Genomic DNA, 21005 nt, shown 5'->3' with positions numbered 1-21005 from the left:
AACAGAGTCCAAAATTCTAAGTTGTACTCATCCAATGTGGACTGAGAGTTCCTCGTCCTCATTAAGGCCGAAGGGGTTCTTGGTGTCGAGAAGCAAGTTGTACTTAGACTCTAGCATTCACAGTTGTTTCTCCCGGTTCCCCCCTCGGGGACTTGCTGCCACTCTGTCAACACCAAAGAAAGATAGATCATTAGCATTTTTGTCATGATGTTTCAACCAATGTTTAGCAGTGGAGTAGCTCAGATCACAGTTTTTGATCACCCTGATGGGTTCTAGGATTCTCTTTTTCACAGGAAAAATCGTGCTTCCCACGTACATTTTACCACAAGGACAGACAATGGCATACACACAGTAGTCAGAGTGAGTTTATAAATCTCGGTATGTCGCCTGTTTTGCCAGTAGGTAAGGGATACGTTCTCCTGTTTTTACTTGTGCTACAGGCCTTGAACCTACCGCACTTAAACAAACCCTTCTGTTTTTGTATCCAACTCTGTTGTTTACTCCCACCCATGTAGCTGTTAACTAACATGTCTTTCAGGGATCTAGATTTCCTGGCTTTGCTCACTGTAGTTCCTATCACTGAGTCGTTCTTGACAATATGCCAATGTTTCTTCAGAGTTTCACGGACCCTGTCTGTTTCCACGTTGTACTCTGTTATCAGGCGGATCTCATTCCCCCCTTCTTTGGGTCCTGGTCTTTTTACTAGCAGGGAAGCCCTATCTCTGGATTCAACTCTTTTGGTCGCTGCACATAAGACTCTATCGGGATAGCCTCGCTTTTTGAATCTCTGGGTCATGATCTTTCTCTCCTTTTCATAACTGGTCTTGGTGTTGCAATTGCGTTTAGCCCTTATCAGCTCCCCATATGGTATGCTCCATTTGAGTTTGGGTGGGTGATGGCTGTTGGCATGGAGGAAGCTATTCCCCGCTGTAGCTTTTCTATGTAAGGAGGTAGATAGGTTCCCGTTCTCTACCCTCACATGTACATCTAGGAAATCCATTTCCCCTTTGTCAATCTTATGTGTGAAGTGTAGGTTGACTTTGTTGGAGTTCAATCCTGTGAGGAACTGGTCTAGTTCAGATTCACTCCCCCCCCAGATCATAAAAACATCATTTATATAGCGGGTCCAGAAGACCACATGTTGCGTCAGGGACTCATTCGCATCGCTCCACACAATCTGTTCCTCTCACCATCCCATCATCATGCATGCGTAGCTTGGCGCAAAGCAACATCCCATGGCTGTACCAACCACCTGCTTATACCACTTGTCATCAAAGAGAAAGAAGTTATTATTGAGGCACACGGTCAACATTTCAATTAGCATATTTGTCTGTTCATAGACAAAGACTGACCTGTCTCTGAAAAAGTGTTTGCACGCATTAATACCGTCCCCATGTTTTATACAGGTGTAGAGGGACACCACATCAATGGTCACTAGTACAAAATCTTCCTGCCAGGTGATACCTTCAATTTTGTTAATAAAATCTGTGCTATCCCTGCAGTATTATGGGAGGCTTAACACGTAGGGAAACAGAAATGAGTCTAAGAATATAGAGGTGTTCTCCAGCAGACTACCATTAGCCGAAACAATAGGCCTACCTGGAGGATTGATGTTGTCTTTGTGGATTTTCGGTAGCATGTAAAAACATGCTACCGTGGGAAGTTTTTTATATAGGAATTTGTGTTCCTGATCGCTAAGTAACTTCTGTGCTTTCCACTGATCAATCTTACTATAAAAGTAGGTAGCTGCTTCATCATATGCAGTTCTGCTGGACCTCTCATAGTTGCCTGACAGGGAAAGTTGTTTCATTGCCTCCTGTTTATAAAGTTTGACATCCCACACAACTACATTCCCCCCTTTGTCTGATGGCTTGATAATGATATTGGGGTCGCTGCTCAGTGTACCTAGCGCTGCTCTTTGCTCAGGTGTGAGATTGTGTGCGTGTTTATTCGAGGTTTGGTTCCAGTTCCTCATGAGTTCTTTTGTAACTACCTCATGAAAGGTATCCAGGTTGTCATATGGTAAATTGGGGTTAAAGGTGGACCTAGGTCAGAATATGGTACAGTGGTTTCCAGGCCAATCTGTTCTATGATGTCCCTTTCATTTTCCCGTTCATCCATCTCACCTCCCAATTCTGCTAGACAGGCTAGTGCTTCAACGTCCCTCAGGCAAATGTGTTCAGAGAGTGTCTCCTCACTACTGGCTCCTGTCGCTATTCTGTCTAATGATCGTTTCTCTTTGTTTAAAAACATTTTCATTAGTTTGAGTTTACGCACATATAAAAACATGTCAATTCTCGTTTTACTGTAATCAAAGTTCGCTGTGGGGCAGAAAGTAAGACCAAGTTCGAGTAAAGTTTTTTCTGCCTCAGTTAACTCATGTGAGGACAGATTTACAACAGTTATATATATGTATATATATATATATATATATATATATATATATAGCTGCACCAACATTGAGAATTGCTAGGGAAACGCAGCAGCAATGCTTCACGCTGCACTCGCTTCTCCCAGCAACCTACTACAGGTTTTTATAGGAACTTTGGGAAAAGATAGCGGCATTCCACTAAGGATTAAAAATACATGAAACTACGGCTACCAACATGCAGCTGTGAGGCACGCCCACTGGGCGGGACAATCATTCAAAACGCTGCGAGTGCGGCGTGAAGCATTGCTGCTGCGTTTCCCTCGCAATACCAGTGAGCAAGGCCTATGGAAGCCCGAAACATGTTTGGTTCTTCTACGCTGGGGAAAGTGAGCCTGTTTTTTCCTGCAACTAGCCGAAATTAAAAGGTTTTCAACACGCATGTGTGCGGTGTCTTAATGTTGGTGCAACTTTCGTATTGATATATAGCGGCCTTGCCCAGGTCGCGATGCACCCCGCTGCGGATGAGCGACTCCTAGACGTTGTCAAATCTTTAGCGTTCAACGGAACGGCGTGACCAGTTTGTGTAAGATTACGAGCAGGGACCCAGCCTTGCTTCTCACAGCAACCTACTACAGGTTTTTAAAGGAACTTTGGGAAAAGATAGCGGCATTCCACTATGGATTAAAAATACATGAAACTACGGCTATCACCAGGCAGCTGTGAGGCACGCCCACTGGGCGGGACAATCATTCAAAATGCAGCGAGTGCGGCGTGAAGCATTGCTGCTGCATTTCCCTCACAATACCAGTGAGCAAGGGCTATGGAAGCCCGAAACATGTTTGGTTCTTCTACGCTGGGGAAAGTGAGCCTGGTTTTCCCTGCAACTTGCTGACATTAAAAGGTTTTTAACTTGTTGGTGCAGCTTTCGTATATACATATATATATTCACTGAAAAAACCATAGGTTATAGACCATATATAGTTAGGAATTAGCATTTAAAAAACCTTATTTTACTCACACAAAACCATTGAAATTCCATATATAGTTAGTTGCACTAACTATATATCGCGCACCCGCAATCCACTGCTGATCATGTCACATATTACATCATTCATGACATGGTCAGTGACATCACTGATGACATCTCAAATGACATCACTGATGACATCACTGATGACAACATCCAGTGACTGTATGTTTCTGTAAAGTTAAATATGTCTTACATATTGAAGAATGAGTGGATGTATAAGTGTCTGGATGAAGGATTTAGTAGGTGCGTGACTGACTGTATGAGTGAGTGATTAAATGTGTCTCACTGAATGCATGGGTTAGTGACTAAACTGTCTTAATTTGTGCATCATTATGTCTGTTGTTCTGTAAACTGCTGCATGTGTTGATCATTAGCTATACGAGAGGCTATATGTGTTATTAATTGGTTGCCCAAGTATTTATATGGGAGATTGAGTTTGTGTGGGGGTGGCTGGAAGGTGTGTGACTCTATGCATAGATGTGTGAGCAGTTTATTCACTAGGTGTATGAGTTCAAGAGTGCATGTGGAAACAGCTACATAGGCAGTTGACTGTGTGCATGAGTGAATGGATATCTCAATGCTACATGTCATAGTAAGTACATATGTAAAACACAGTACATGTGAGAGTTGGCATATATAAATAACTGTGCATGAGAGCCACTGAATGAGTGAGTGGTTGTATCGATCATTGTGAACTTGTATCAGGGATTGTATAAGAGAGTAAATATGTGTTAGTATATGTTTCAATAAGTAAGGTGTGTTTAACTGTATAGTTGAAGAAATGGAGGTGAGATTGTTTCTTTGCATGACTGACTGGGTGTGTGAGTAACTCCATGGATGAGTGGCAGTGTGTGAGTGTCTGTATACACTGAGTGTATCTAAGGTTATATTAGAGTCTGAAGAGGTTTATCGTATTAGCACAAGAATGATGTCATTTGAGATGTCATCAGTGATGTCACTGACCATGTCATGAATGATGTAATATGTGACATGATCAGCAGTGGATTGCGGGTGCGCGATATATAGTTAGTGCAACTAACTATATATGGAATTTCAATGGTTTTGTGTGAGTAAAATAAGGTTTTTTAAATGCTAATTCCTAACTATATATGGTCTATAACCTATGGTTTTTTCAGTGAATTTTCAAGGTTTTGTAAATGCTAATTCCTAACTATATATGGTCTATAACCTATGGTTTTTTCAGTGAATTTCAATGGTTTTTTAATAGCAAATATCATAAGCTGTCGAATGTCAAGTACGTGGTAAGTGAAAACATTTTCGTGTTTATGCACACTGATCTGCTTTGAATGGTGCCCCCCCCCATATTTCTATTAGGAGTACTCTCTCTTTGCAGATAGTGAAAGGTAGTTAACGCAGGCCTTTGCCCCCGTTGTAATCCGTCGTGCCTGCTTCTCTCTCCATTTGATTGATTGTTATCCAAGTATTTACTGTTTTAGAATTAGTTCTCTTTGGTTCATTCTCTATTTACAAACAAACACAGAGTCGCAATACTCTGTTTAGTCTTTGCAGATAACGAAAAATCGTGTAAAAAAAAAGAAAAGGAATCGAGCAAAATCAGTAGGCCACTAATGGGATCTCTTTTTGACCTCGCTAAAATAGAAACATTAGGAACAACCCCTCATGACAAATACAAAACTAGTGAGATGAACTGAACTCCACACAATGATGGCTGCAAAACAGCTCGGCTCCGCCACCCACCCCGCCCAAAATAACGATAAAGAGCGGCTGCCATGATTGGTTGCGGAATGGCCACAACGGAGCTACGAAATGGTGGTGCTCTCATGCTAACCCCAGCTTCAGTCTGAAACATCCAGAAACACTGTAGACTACCAATTCGATCAGTTCCGGTAGCGCCCCAATGTAACCCGGTAGAGAAGAACTAGCCCTCCCCTCTTTGACTGATGGTTCTTGTTGCCTGTCCCTTCTGTTGTCATTTAACAGAACTATTTAGCCTGCTGAAAGGGGTTGTGTTTCGACCGCTGGTTGGTGGAGACATTTTGACTATATTCTGGACCTGCGTTGTCGCGTAATGCGTCATATGACGCACCGCGTTAGCGCATCCGGAAGTCATCCGGGGCGCGCAGCGCGTAGCGTAAGCATAACAAGTCATGTGACTTGTTAATAAAACTTTTCATTGGTTCATTTTACTTTTCTTATTCTAATGATGAAAGCCTTGGTCATATCACCTAAAAATTACGCTTTTAATTACTTCCGAACATTATTTTTTCTTAAATATATGTTATAATATTCCAGGCTAATGTACTTTCCCGGAAATTTTACAACTGTCCTGCAAGTAAAATATATTCTTTTTTCGAGAAAAAGAGCGTTTCTTCGTCCCATGACGGAGCCGTTGAGCAAAAGAGGGTCGACCTGCTGTCTTAGTCGCCGATACGCCTGAATATGAGATTCTTATCGATCACTTTATGTTGCAGGAATAGAAAACACAACAGCCCTTGACCATTTATCTTTACTGCGTTCCTTCGTATTATACCTTTTACCCTTCATGTAATTGGTCTGCTTTATTTCACTTGCCTTTTAATGATTCTAAAACAGTGACTATTATTAAAAACTTTACCAATGTATATACTACTACCATGTTTTCTTTTAAAAACCTTTATTGTGAAAATTTCATTATACAAATACGAGCCTATAACCACGTGGGCCTGCCACGGAGCAAACTGTAATCGTATATGATGAGTAGACATTTACACTGTAGAGGAATGTAACGGGCGGGCCATTAGGTTGCAAGAACTAAGGTGTCTAACAGTTACGGAATCGGTGGACGTACATTTTATAATTAAAATACGACAGGGCCAGTTACAATAAAATTATCTAGATATACATTTGCGGGCAAGTACCATGGGTGACGTTAATTCGAACTTTCAACAGTACAGTAATCAATAACACATCAGAACTTAATATCAATAGGGATGTCGAAATATTCAATCAATTCTCGTCCCCGCCCGCCATGTGCTTCAAAACTGCATACGTATCTCGTGATTTCAAGGTTCTGCAACCAGTACACAACAAGGAGTTACGAGTCCCATTTATTCTGGCGCCATTTTGGGCGAGGACGGGCAGGTCCAGGATATAGTCAAAATGTCTCTACCAACCATCGACTATGATGATGTTCATATGCTGTATTTATTAGAGTAACACTCATCTGTCCACATGAAATTAATTTACCACAATCTAAACATGTCATTTTAATCTTTCCAAAGTTCTTCTAAATATTTGGGACCGTTTCCCTTGCCTCTGAAGCTCTCAGTGCCACTTCTTTGATGAATGTACTAGCAGGTCAGGGGTTCTCCTCCAAATCTCTCTTTTATGCAGCACTATAATTAATTGGTGCCACCTCTCCATATGACGATGCATGGTATAGTTACCACAACTATATTTTTTTTCGGTTCCTCTGGAGAGTTCATCGTGGCAGATGAAGCGTGTAACGTACCGGGCATTTACCTTTTTTTGCATGTACAGGAAAGGAAAAAAAATCGAGCGTCCAAGTTCTAAGGTGTCCCAGGGCCATTTTAGTGGACCAGGCCCAAATCCAAAGAACAGGCCGCCATTTTGAGAGTCCTCTTGCAGCCGCCTGTCGCTGTAGCATCAAGAGCAGCCGAAACTCAGCTGAATGGCAACTGAAACGGTAAATGGGCGCCTCACTACATTTCAGCATTGTAGGATGACCACACCAGTACAGCAACTTGCTAGACATCACCTCGGTGCCATCCGGATCTCGGCGCCCCACTGCAGATGAAGTGCCTCTCAACTATGAAACCACCACGGTGACATCCGGATCTTGGCGCGTTGTGCTGCCTTCGGCCTATTCGCACATCGGTCCGCTACTGACGCCATCTCACAGGCTAATGGGGTGACCCACGCCGAGTTTCAGCATTGTAGGATGACCACACCAACTTGCTAGACATCACCTCGGTGCCATCCGAATCTTGGCATCTCAACGCCTAGTGGTATCTTCCATACAGAAAATATTGTTACGCTGCCTTTGGCCCCATTCGCACATCAGTCCGCAACTTAGACATCACCTCGGTGCCATCCGGATCTTGGCATCTCAGCGCCTTGTGGTGTCAGTCAGAAAATATTGTTGCGCTGCCTTTGGCCCCATTCGCACATCAGTCCGCTACTGACACCATCTCACAGGCCAATAGGGCGCCCCACGCCGACTTTTACCATTGTACGATGGCCACACCAGTGGCACAACTTGCTAGACATCACCTCGGTGCCATCCGAATCTTGGCATCTCAACGCCAAGTGGTATCTTCCATACAGAAAATCTTGTTACGCTACCTTTGGCCCCATTCGCACATCGGTCCGCAACTTAGACATCACCTCGGTGCCATCCGGATCTTGGCATCTCAGCGCCTTGTGGTGTATTCTCTTCAGAAAATATTGTTGAGCTGCCTTTGGCCCCATTCGCACATCGGTCCGCAACTTAGACATCACCTCGGTGCCATCCGGATCTTGGCATCTCAGCGCCTTGTGGTGTCTTCTACTCCGAAAATATTGTAGAAAATATTGTTGCGCTGCCTTTGGCCCCATTCACACATCAGTCCGCTACTGACACCATCTCACAGGCCAACAGGGCGCCCCACGCCGACTTTTACCATTGTACGATGGCCACACCAGTGCCACAACTTGCTAGACACCACCTCGGTGCCATCCGGATCTTGGCATCTCAGCGCCTTGTGGTGTCTTCAAATCAGAAAATATTGTTGCGCTGCCTTTGGCCCCATTCGCACATCGGTCCGCTACTGACGCCATCTCACAGGCCAACGGGGCGCCCCACGCCGACCTTCAACATTGTAGGATGGCCACAGAAGTGCGACAACTTACTAGACACCACCTCGGTGCCATCCGGATCTTGGCGCGTTGTGCTGCCTTCGGCCTATTCGCACATCGGTCCGCTACTGACGCAAACTCACAGGCCAACGGGGCGCCCCACGCCGACTTTCAGCATTGTAGGATGGCCACACCAGTGCGGCAACTTGCTACACACCACCTCGGTGCCATCCGGATCTTGGAATCTCAGCTCCTAGTGGTGTCTTCTATTCCGAAAATATTGTTGCGCTGCCTTCGGCCCCATTCACACATCGGTCCGCTACTGACGCCATCTCACAGTCCAACGGGGCGCCCCACGCCGACTTTCAGCATTGTAGGATGGCCACACCAGTGCGGCAACTTACTGGACACCACCTCGGTGCCATCCGGATCTTGGCGCGTTGTGCTGCCTTCGGCCTATTCGCACATCGGTCCGCTACTGACGCAAACTCACAGGCCAACGGGGCGCCCCACGCCGACTTTCAGCATTGTAGGATGGCCACACCAGTGCTGCAACTTGCTGGACACCACCTCGGTGCCATCCGGATCTTGGCGCGTTGTGCTGCCTTCGGCCTATTCGCACATCGGTCCGCTACTGACGCAAACTCACAGGCCAACGGGGCGCCCCACGCCGACTTTCAGCATTGTAGGATGGCCACACCAGTGCTGCAACTTGCTGGACACCACCTCGGTGCCATCCGGATCTTGGCGCGTTGTGTTGCCTTCGGCCTATTCGCACATCGGTCCGCTACTGACGCCGCCTCACGTGCCAACGTATTTTCTCCGCATTTTACACCCTATGCCGCATAACAGGTCATGTGACTTGTTTATAAAACTTTTCATTGGTTCATTTTACTTTTGGTTTCCTAATGATGGAAGGCTTGATCATGTGACCTAAAAACAACACTTTTCATTGGATGAAAACTTTTTTTTTTTCCCAAACGATGAAAGCCCCACCTTGTTTCTGGATGTTTCAGACTGAAGCTGGCGTCAGCATGAGAGCACCACCATCTCGTAGCTCAGTCGTGGTCATTCCGCGAGCAATCATGGCAGCCGCTCCCCACCAGAAGCCTGCAGGAGTCGGAGCCCCCAAAACTTTTGATGAATTCTCAAGGCGGAGGGGACGCTTTCGAGAATGGGGTCCAAGACCTAGCAGACAAGCGTCCGATTTTCCAAGGTGTCCCAGGGCCATTTCAGTGGACCAGGCCCAAAAAGGAAACAGCCTGCCGCCATTTTGAGAGTCCTGTGACAGCCGCCTATCGCTGCACCGCAAGAGTGGGCGCAACTCAGCTGAATTGCGGCTTTTGACACAGTGGACCAAAAACGGACGGAATGGCAACTGAAACGGTAAAGGGGCGCCCCACTACAACAGATGACACTCCACGTTCACGCCGCCTCCCCCGGGGCGCCCCACGCCGTTATTCGGAGCAGCATTGTAGGATACCAAAACCAGTGCGGCAACTTACTGGACATCACCTTGGTGCCATCGTTCTGCTGCCTTGGAACTATTCGCACAACAGTTTGCTACTGATGACCCACCCCCCGCGACGCCCCACGCCGTTATTTGCTGGGTGGCAACTTACTAGACATCACTTTCGTGTCATCTAGATTTCGGCGCGTTCTGCTGCCTTGGAACTATTCGCACAACAGTTTGCTACTGATGACCCACCCCCCGCGACGCCCCACGCCGGAAATCTGGACGTTGTGCTGCGTTGGGACTATTCGCACAGCCGACCGCTACTTCGTTGTTTTTCCCTAAAAATGTTTATATGTTATTACTATTTTTGTTTTCTTGTATATATTGATAAATTATTAAAGTTTTATAATCTTACTACTTTGTCGGAGTGCTATATATTTTTAATGTGACACATAATTGTAAAAACTTTGATGTACAAAGAGTCATCCCTGGAATCTTCCGCTTCAGGCTCGGTCCCCTCCCCAATCACAATACAGGATGGTTTTCAGATAATAGCAACGCTTCTGCTGTGACGGATCTCATCGAGTGTGGGCCTTGATCTACTATAACTCCTTTGAAGAGGGGTGATTCTTTACAGCTGTGGCCATAAACTACATCTGCAGGGCTAGCTGATACCCTAGGACCAGCCTGGACAATCGGACACAGAGGAAAAGGAGTGTCAGAGGGTGCGGTAGTGAATAGGGCGAAAGGGAGGTGTCGGGCGGGCACAGGGTGTGATTCTCAGGGAAGAGCAGCGCAGATGGGGGGAGGTTTATTACCCATGCATAAGACAGAGAGCGGGGGTGACCACTGCCTGGGGGAGATGCTTGCGAGGGTGGGGAGCCATGCTAAGGATCGACAGCGTGCACAGAGTGGGTCTGGTCAAGGCATCTAAAATGGCTGCCGTGCACGACAAAAGTGTGGCATTTGAAAAAAGACAAGATGGCGCAGACAATGTTTTTCAACACTTCCTGATTTCCTTCGAATCGAACGTTAACAGACGTTGGGTCATATTACCAAAGTTAAGCGATATTTATCCCTAACGATGCTTAGCAACGATTTTTTTACCGTCAGAAATTATCGCAGATAAACCTTGCTATTATCAAGGTTTATCGGAAATACGATAAAAAACGACCGCAATGCATTAATATCGCTGAAAACTCAGCGATATTCATGCATTACCGAGCTAATGCTCTTAGCCATGTTATCCACCTCCCATTGGATAACATGGCTAAGAACTGCTCAGGGCAGGTGGTAGCTTTTGGAGATATTCGCGCTTATCTCGAATATTTCCAAAAGTTGATAATAGGAGATAGCGATGTTAGCGACTGTTTCCAGTCGCTAACATCTTGGCATGCCCACTTTGCATGTCATTAGTGATAAATATCACTCACATGCAAAGTGGGGCCCAAGATGGTCGCTATATTCTACTAGCCGTCGCTAACTGGTGTTAGCAACAGCTAGGTAATACACATATAATTTTATCTCCGCGAAGCGGAGCGCTGTTACAGATATATATCTTGTTTCTGAACGTTAATTTCTCAAAATGCACTGAAGCACATATATTGAGACCTAGCAAAGGCACATCGGGCTACCAGTCCCTACAATTTTGCCAAGTTTCGTGCAAATCCATTCAGCTGTTCGATCCTACCGAGAGACAAGATGGCGGCCGCTACGGACTGTTTGGAATGTTTACAGACACCGGAGAGCCAATCAGCTTCGCTTCGCAAAGCTCCGTAACGCGAAAAGTACGCGAAGCGGTGCGCTGTTACAGATATATATCTTTTTTTGAACGTTAATTTCTCAAAATCCACTGGAGCACATATATTGAGATCTAGCAAAGGCACATCGGGCTACCAGTCCCTACAATTTTGCCAAGTTTCGTGCAAATCCATTCAGCTGTTCGATTATTATTATTTTTATTTTTTTTTGCCCCGCGGGGCCCTTTTAAAACCTCCACATCACACCTAGGGGGTCAGCGAGGATCTACTATTCCCCCTTATGGTCATTTGCCCCTTCGCTTTGGCCTCCTCTTGTCTCTCGATCCTACCGAAAGACAAGATGGCGGCCGCTACGGACTGTTTGGAATGTTGACAGACGCCGGAGAACCAATCAGCTTCGCTTCACAAAGCTCCGTTGCGCGTAAAGTACGCGTCCTGGGACGCTGCCAGGTCCGCTGTTACAGATATATATCTTTTTTTAAACGTTAATTTCTCAAAATCCACTGGAGCACATATATTGAGACCTACAAAAGGCACATCGGGCTACCAGTCCCTACAATTTTGCCAAGTTTCGTGCAAATCCATTCAGCCGTTCGGGCTAAAAGTGAGGCCAACCGCCCTATAGAAAACTCAATGTTAAAAACACGTTTTGGGACCCCCCTTTTTTCTCGGCCCCCCCTTGACGAACCCCCCCCAAATTTTCAAGGGCTGCTCAGAAACAAAATGTGCCATTTTCCTGAAAATTTCAGCCAATTCCGTCCACAAACGCCAAAGTTATTAGACATAGAATTTTCAAAAATCCCATAGAGAAAAAATCCTAACTATATATACCTACTGGCGACCGCCAGTAGGTAATATATATATATATATATATATATATATATATGTCCAAACACAGCTGCTTCTGCTGCGACGCTGTGACCCATTGAAAAGTGGCGTACGCTCCGGCGAAGCCACCGAATAATTTTATATTCCACACAGGTACCAATATCAAGTACGCTCTCAGGAACCACACAACAATCCAGGAGTAAACTTAAGTCTTCAGTTTATTCACACAACGCGTTTCGGCGACTTGCCTTGATCACGTGTGATAAAAATGTGTGAGTGAGTGTGCCATTATGAATAAAGTTACAAAATCAAAACTAAGGTAGGACTTCAATCATAAGTAAAATTGAGGTAGGACTTCAATCATAAGTAAAAACCATGTCGGCCATCTTGAAACGATGTTTTCAACATAAAAGTGATACAATACATGATATCAACATTGAACTGTTCAGATGTGTCAGGAGTTATTATATTCTCCAAATAAACCAGCAATCTTATTTATGCAATTAATGTGATCGAATATAAACAATAATTCTGCGGTGCGCCGTCATGCAATAGCCGTGCACGTTGTATGTACACAGTGTCCAGACATAGAAAAAGTTCATTGACATAGTGTCATAAAATACTTATGTGTATGATCTTCAATTAGCTTGCTATTAAGATCACTGTAGGATAAATGCCAGCATATCTTGAATATGCCAAATCGAAAAACTCACAATACCCAATTCATTGACATGTCTCATAGATAAGGAAAGCATGCAAAGTCACGATCTTATATTTTCCACTTTGTACAACGGAATAAACTCCTATTTGTATCATTAGGAGATTAAACTGTAAGAGTCGTTGACAAAATACATATTTGCAGTGTACCAGATCAGCATATTCCAGACATATTAGTGTACTCAGGATAAGAGACGTCACCAGTAGTGACTATCTCCTTGGCTATCCAAACCCACAGGATAAACGAAAGAAGTCTTATGATCAAGGTGTTTACTGAGAATTGTCCATATGAGAATAGTCCAAATATCACATCGGTGCACCCTTGGGATAATAACTAGACAGCGTCATGGCCCATCTGAACATCGATTATGCCGACAAAAGTAAAGTCATACCCGTTAAGAAAAGTAACTTCCTTTGTGTTGAAGAAGTGAAAAGGAAAAAATAACTGACCGTGAATCTAAGTGCCTAAAAAGGGGGTTTAACTGGAACAAGTGCAAGAGACAGGAATAGGTAACCATATTGTAGAATCCATTCATACTAGGAGACCCTGCCTGTTCACCTGTAACAAAATACACAGAAAAAATAATCAATTAAATTTACAAGCACACACACAAACATGTATTAAGAAGCAGGTAGACAAACATAGCAAATCATGTTAAATGCAGTCATAGTACATTCTTAACCAGATCTGTAAGCCCAGGGTGACTACAGCCACAACCCAAGAGAGGGTCCCTATGTAGCCTCCCTCAAGTGTACTGCTAACTCTTCATCCCAGTTCAGGCCACCCGGGTATTTACTTTGAAAATTAATGATGTGTCTGGATTCGTGTTGTCTAAGGGATAGTAATCTGTCTCCACCCCTGGGACTCACTTGAATTTGTTCAATAAGCATGTAGCTCAACAAGTTGGCATCAGAGTAGTGTTTCTCTCTAAAATGACGTGCCACCGGGTATTTGGGGTCCTGGTTGGTGATCGCCCTACGGTGCTGCAATACTCGTTTTTTCGCACTGCACTTGGTACTACCTATATACCATAGGTGACACGGACATTCTATGATGTACACAACGTAGCTGGTACTACAGGTGAGAAACTGTGTTATTTTTCTCTTAACACCATTGTATACCAATTCACTTTTGAAAGTACTGTCGCTACAGGCTTTACAATGACTGCATGGGTAGAAACCCTGCAGACCATGTTCATTGATGTCTTTGTATAAAGTGACATCATTTCTTGTAACCAAATCCCTGATATTAAGATTGCGTCTGTAAGTTATACTCGGTCGTTCTTGTACCAGACTCCCTATGATGTTATCATGTCTCAAGATGTCCCAATGCTTAGCAATGACCTTTTTGACACCTTCAGATTTCGCATTGAACGTCAATATCAATCTGGTTGTGTCCACAATCTCATCAGATTCAACCTCTACATTCTCTAAGGTTTCTTTTCTGTCTACTTTCTCAGCTCTTACTATCGCTCGCTTGATGACCCAATTAGGGTAGCCCCTTTCCTTGAATCTCTCTGCTATGGTGTCTCTCTCCCTTTCGAATGCTTCAGTCGTATTGCAATTGCGTTTTGCCCTTAACAGCTCTCCATAAGGTATGCTCCATTTGAGCACCTCTGGATGACTGCTAAGGGCATGTAGGACACTATTGCCTGCTGTGTCTTTCCGGAAAAGGGAAGTGCAGATCTGATTGTTTTTTATCTCAAGTCTTACATCAAGGTACTCGACCATGGTGCTGCTAATGGCTCCTGATAGTCTTATGTTGTATCTGTTAATATTTAAATTGTCAACAAAGGTTTCAGCCTGTTCCTTACTTCCCTTATAGACAATAAACAGGTCGTCTATATAACGTAGCCATACCACTACTCTAAGGAAGTCTTCCTCCAGAGTGGCACTGCCATGGATCTCCTGCTCCCAGTATCCCATAAACAAATTCGCGAAACTGGGAGCAAAGCAAGAACCCATGGCAGTGCCAGTGATCTGCCTGTAGAGGGCGCCATCAAATGAGAAAATATTGTTTTTTAGACAGAAATCGATCATTGTCATGATCATGACATTGTGTTCGAAAAACTTGACAGATCTATTGCGTAGGTAGAATTCACATGCCTCAAGTCCCTGTTGGTGGTCAATTATAGTATACAACGAGTGTACGTCAAGTACCATAAAGTTCCAATCCATCTCCCACTGCAGAGTGTCTATTTTGCTGAGGAAATCTTTAGTGTCCCGTAAATAGCTGGGTAATGTGACCACATAATCTCTAAGAAAATAATCGGCATATTTGGAAATATGCTCACAGACACTATCTATCGAGGAAACTATAGGACGGCCAGGGGGTTGTGTCTTATGTTTGTGGAGTTTGGGAAGCAAATACTAAATCGGAAGAATAGGAGGATCTTTTTTAAGGTAACAAAATTCTTCCCATGTGAGTAGTCCTTGGTCCTTCCACATAACTAGTTTTTCCCAGATATCAGTGATGCTCCTACTATAAGCTGATCTCATAATTTGTATATAGTACTTCTCATCACTGAGTTGGCGTATAGCTTCAGCAATGTAGTCACTTCTATTGAGTACCACAATATTTCCTCCCTTGTCAGCTGGGCGGATGACGATAGAGGAGTCTTCTTGCATGGATTTCAGAACTTCTCTTTGTTTAGAGGTCAAATTATTGGGCGTATTCTGTTTACGATTTCTATTTCCATCATGTTTAGATCTTAATTTCAATAAATCTTTCACAGTACATTCATGGAAAGTATCTATATTATCATGTGGGAGAGTGGGCATGAAAGTAGAACGTGTTTTGAAGTTGGTATTAGCAGCCGCTCCAACCTCAAAACCAGCTTGTCTGAGTGTATCAGCAGCTGTAGTCTGAACATTCTCATGATCTGCTGGCATGTCTAATTCAGCAATAGCTAGAAGATTGTCCACATCTCCCACATTAAAATCACTGCCGTGACCCCTTTGTGTAAGATCTATATTCGGTCCATGCCCAAGTCTTTTTAGTTTGTACCATTTTTTCAGTTTAATTTTACGTATAAATCTGAACAAGTCTATACGAGTCTCAGTGAAGTTGAAATTAGCAGTAGGACAAAACGAAAGGCCTAAGCATAGAGTACGTTTTTCTAATTCACCGAGTGGTCTTTTAGATAAATTCACAACAGTGCGATTTACCATTTTTGCATCCATTATTTGGTCTTGTTGGAGCGAGTTACCCGTCTTCCCATGGCTCCCTTTCCTTTGTCTGAATTCCCAGCGTTGTTGTAATCTTTTTTTGCGGTTTCTTCGTTTCTTCGTTCCTGTTGTTGATACGTTGTCTGTCCTCTGCCCCGACCACGGCCTCACCCTCTGGGTTTCTGTGGGGTTTCTGCTCTTGTTTTTTGTCTGTCTTTTTGCATCACTCTGAATTCGTTAAAAAAATTCACTTGCTTGGATATTCGGTCAGATCCTGATGCTTGTTCTAGCGAGGCCTCCGAGTCAGTGTCACTGATTACTGGAATTTCCATAGAGATATTAGAAGCAGCTGCTCCAGCTTGTTCATTCATCTCCTCTCTATATAGATGGTCATATTTCTTACTGAAAGTGAGAATCCGACCACTTTCATAGTCGGAATAGTCTCTATTCATCTTATGTTGTTTTCTCAATTTGATGTCATCCTCATGTTTGGTCAAACGATCTTTCATTTGGTCCATAAGTTTCTTCATGGTGGATTCATCTACAGATGATGTAACATCTTCCATTATAGTTTTAATTTGTTTCAGTAATTCTTCTCTGTCTTCCCATGCATACTTGATGAGAATCTCCATCATAATTTTGGAGCTTTATGCAGAGTGATTGGACCAATCTTGCAACATGTTAGGATTAGGTGACTCGTAAGTCGGGGTAATGAAGATCCTCATTTGAGATGTCATCAGTGATGTCACTGACCATGTCATGAATGATCTAATATGTGACATCATCAGCAGTGGATTGCGGGTGCGCGAAATATAGTTAGTACAACTAACTATCTAGGAGCAATTTCATTGGTTTTGTATGAGTAAAATGTCCAGCTAACTATAACACCACTAAAACTTATAGTTTTTTGAGTGAATTTCAAAGGTTTTTTAAAAACGAATTCCTAACTATATAACTCCTGAAACCTATGGTTTTTTCAGTGAATTTCAAAGGTTTTTTTAAATGCTAATTCCTAACTATATAAGGCCTGAAACCTATGGTTTTTTCAGTGAATTTAAAAGGTTTTTTAAATGCTGATTCCTAACTATATAAGGCCTGAAACCTATGGTTTTTTCAGTGAATTTCAAAGGTTTTTTAAATGCTAATTCCTAACTATAACTGGTGTGTAACCTATGGTTTTTTCAGTGAATATATATATATATATAAAATTTCTATGGCAAAATGAAACCCCTCATTTTGTTCCTTTTCAAATTAAATGTATTAAGTGTTACCACTTTATTCCAATCAAGATGACTTCAGGTGTGCCATACTTTTGTTATAAGTAAGACTGTTAGCGTTCTAGTTGTTCTTTAGAACACTCTGGGACATTCTGTCATTGGGCTATAGTTGGGCTACATCTGGCTGATATTTGGGCTACATTTGGGCTCTTTTGTCTCTGGTGGCCATCTTGGGAGACTGCATATCAGAATTTTTTTAATGAAATATAAGAGGATTTGAGAATTCACTCAAAATGTGCCCTAATATTTCTTTCTTCAGCACTAATCATAATTTCTATGGCAAAATGAACCCCCTCATTTTGTTCCTTTGCAAATTAAATGTTTTAAGTGTTAACACTTTAAACAAATCAAGATGACTTCAGGTGTGCCATACTTTTGTCATAAGTAAGACTGTTAGCGCTCTAGTTGTTCTTTAGAACACTCTGGGAGATTCTGTCATTGGGCTATAGTTGGGCTACATCTGGCTGATATTTGGGCTACATTTGTTTTTCTTTGTCTCTGGTGGCCATCTTTGGGCTACATTGGGCTACATTGGGCTACATTAGGCTACATTGGGCTACATTTGGGCTCTAACATATATGTAGCCCAATGTAGCCCAATATATATTTTTTCAAAGTTAATTTTAGTAAAAACCACTGGAGCACATATCTTGAGACATAGCAAAGGCACATCGGGCTACCAGTCCCTACAATTTTGCCAAGTTTGGTGGAAAACCATTCAGCCGTTCGGGCTAAAAGTGAGTCCAACCGCCCTATGGAAATTAACATGGGGAAAACACGTTTTGGGACCCCCCTTTTATCTCGGCCTCGCTTGACGAATCCCCCCCCAAACTTTCAGGGAAGGAGCGGAGCGCCGCGAGGCAAAGTTAAGGAAACTTTCAGGAAGATTCCTCAACCGGCGCCAAAGTTATTACCAATAGAATGTTGCGATTTCCCTATGGAAAACAATCCTAACTATATATACCTACTGGCTACTGCCAGTAGGTAATATATATATATATATATATATATATATATATATATATATATATACAATGCAGCCGAGATTACACATCTGCAAAAACCCTAAAAAAGTACGCCCAACAACTCCATTGCAACATAAAGACAACGAGTAGAAGGCAAACAACATCTAGAACATCACATGCACATGCAACTCTGTTTGAGGCACAAACTCAAGAAACAGCTCGAGAAGAACTGTTTGACCACACAGGGAAGAAGGCCTGGGCCAAAGACAACATGCCAGGACTAAGTTATAGTTACTTGAGATAATTCTAACGGGTGAATTTCAGTGGGTTGATTAATTTAAAATGGTATGTTTTAACTGTCATTTTCAACATTCCGTTGAACCTTTCTTTTTTCTGTATTCAATGAATGGCCAATGCAGTATTCCTTATGGACACATGTTGTGGCCATGGGGGCAGAAAGAATCCTTGAGCCTACGTTATTAGGGTCAAACCCATCTATCTTAATTTGTTATATCTGTTGGAGAGGAAGGGTTTGATTAATGATTCTGTGCTCCCTCCATAATGTTGCACACTGTATGCATTTCTAGCTAAGTCACTGATACAGTTAACGACACAGGAGGCAGCTGTACCGACTGTCCTCCCTTGGACCCAGGAACATACACTTGTTTTCAATGAATTAAAGAAAGCCTTATGCCAAGCACCTGTTCTAGCAACACCGAACTACAGTAAGCCTTTTACACTTTTTGTCACAGAACGTGATGGTACTGCATTATCTGTTCTCACACAAGATCAAGCAGGACAGTACAAGCCTTGTGCTTATTTTTCTAGTACATTAGATCTAGTAGCCCAGGCTCTGCCTGCGTGCCTCAAGTCAGTTGCAGCCACAGCTCTAGCTATCAGACAAAGTGATTCCATAGTATTAGGACACTCCCTGACAGTACAAGTTCCACACTCCGTGGAAGTTCTTTTAAACCGAACACAGACTCAGCACTTGACAATTGCACGTTTAACAGGTTATGAACTGACACTGTTCCAGCCACACATAGAAATCAGGCGCTGCAACATTCTAAATCCTGCTACACTGTTACCGTCAGTTACTTCCAATCCTGCCACACATGACTGTGTGGAAGTTGTTAACACCATGACAAAGCCAAGACAAGACCTGACAGACATTCCATTACCTAATCCTGACCTGACACTTTATGTGGATGGTTCATGTATGAGAACAAGTACAGGAGAACTAGTAGCCGCGTATGCAGTGACTACTGAAACCGAAGTTATAGAAACACATCGTATTGACACCCTGTCTGCTCAAGCAGCAGAGCTAGTTGCTCTGACCCAAGCCTGCATACGTTCCAAGAACCTGAAAGTAAACATATATACAGATTCACGTTACGCATTCGGAGTTGTACACGACTTCGGAGTGCTCTGGCAGGAGAGAGGTTTCATGACTTCTCATGGAACCAAGATTCAGCATGGTCTCCTCATTCAAGCTCTGTTAGATGCAATACATTTGCCGACAGCTATCGCTATCATGAAGTGCAAGGCACATACGAAAGTTACTGACATCATTTCCCAAGGTAACGATCTAGCAGATCGAACAGCTAAGCTTACAGCTCAGACACCAGACATTTCAGTTAACACGACACAGACATCCACTCCAGAACAGGCTACTTGTATGACAGTTAAGGACCCTACACAAGATGTCATAGACATACAGTTACACGCTACTCCCGAAGAAATCAAGAAATGGTCCGAACAAGGAGGGGTCCAGACAGATCAAGGATGGGTGACGAAGGGAAAAGCCACATGGTTTCTCCCCGACTCTATGGTTCAAGTCATTATTAATACCGCACATAGTCCAGCACATCTAGGAGAAAAAGCTATGTTAGACAGTATTCAGAACCTATGGTTCAACAAGCATTTACGAGCTGCAGCCAAGCAGAAAGTCCGTACCTGTATGATATGTTGCCAGTTCAATCCAGGTAAAAGTGTCCCGGTGGAACAAGGTGGATTCCAACCTCCTGACCACCCTTTTGAAGTCCTCCAGATGGATTATATTCAGATGGAGCGATGTCGAGGTTTCAAGTATGTCCTCGTAGTTGTATGCGCTTTGTCCAGGTGGACAGAAGCATATCCAGTCCCAGATTACACAGCCGCGACCACTGCCAAGCAGTTGGTTCGTGAATTCTTTCCCCGCTATGGACTCCCTAGGGTCGTGTATTCTGATAACGGCCAGCCATTCTCATCCGAGTTAATGAAACATGTTTCCCTTCTGTTAGGGTACCAGTGGAAGTTCCATTGTGTGCGCCATCCTGAAGCAGCCGGTCTCGTAGAGAGACATAATCAGACATTGAAAATCCGTATTGCCAAGACATGTAAAGAGAAAGGTGTAGACTGGCTAGTTGCCCTGCCAGTTGCATTATTTTTTATGCGAATGGTTGCACATTCCAGATCAGGTCTGTCCCCTTATGAGGTCGTATTCGGCCGCCCCCCAAACATGTGGTTTACACCTAGACCCCGCAGTATTACAGATGTTTCCAGTAATATGCTGACACATTACCTAGCTTCCTTGATGTCTGCCCTACACTCTTGTCGTTCACAGGTTGCCGCTGC

The sequence above is a fragment of the Lissotriton helveticus genome, chromosome 10, assembly GCF_964261635.1.
Source record: "Lissotriton helveticus chromosome 10, aLisHel1.1, whole genome shotgun sequence".
NCBI lineage: Eukaryota > Metazoa > Chordata > Amphibia > Caudata > Salamandridae > Lissotriton > Lissotriton helveticus.
The sequence above is the reverse complement of the archived record's forward strand: the minus strand, read 5'-3'. Positions refer to the sequence as shown.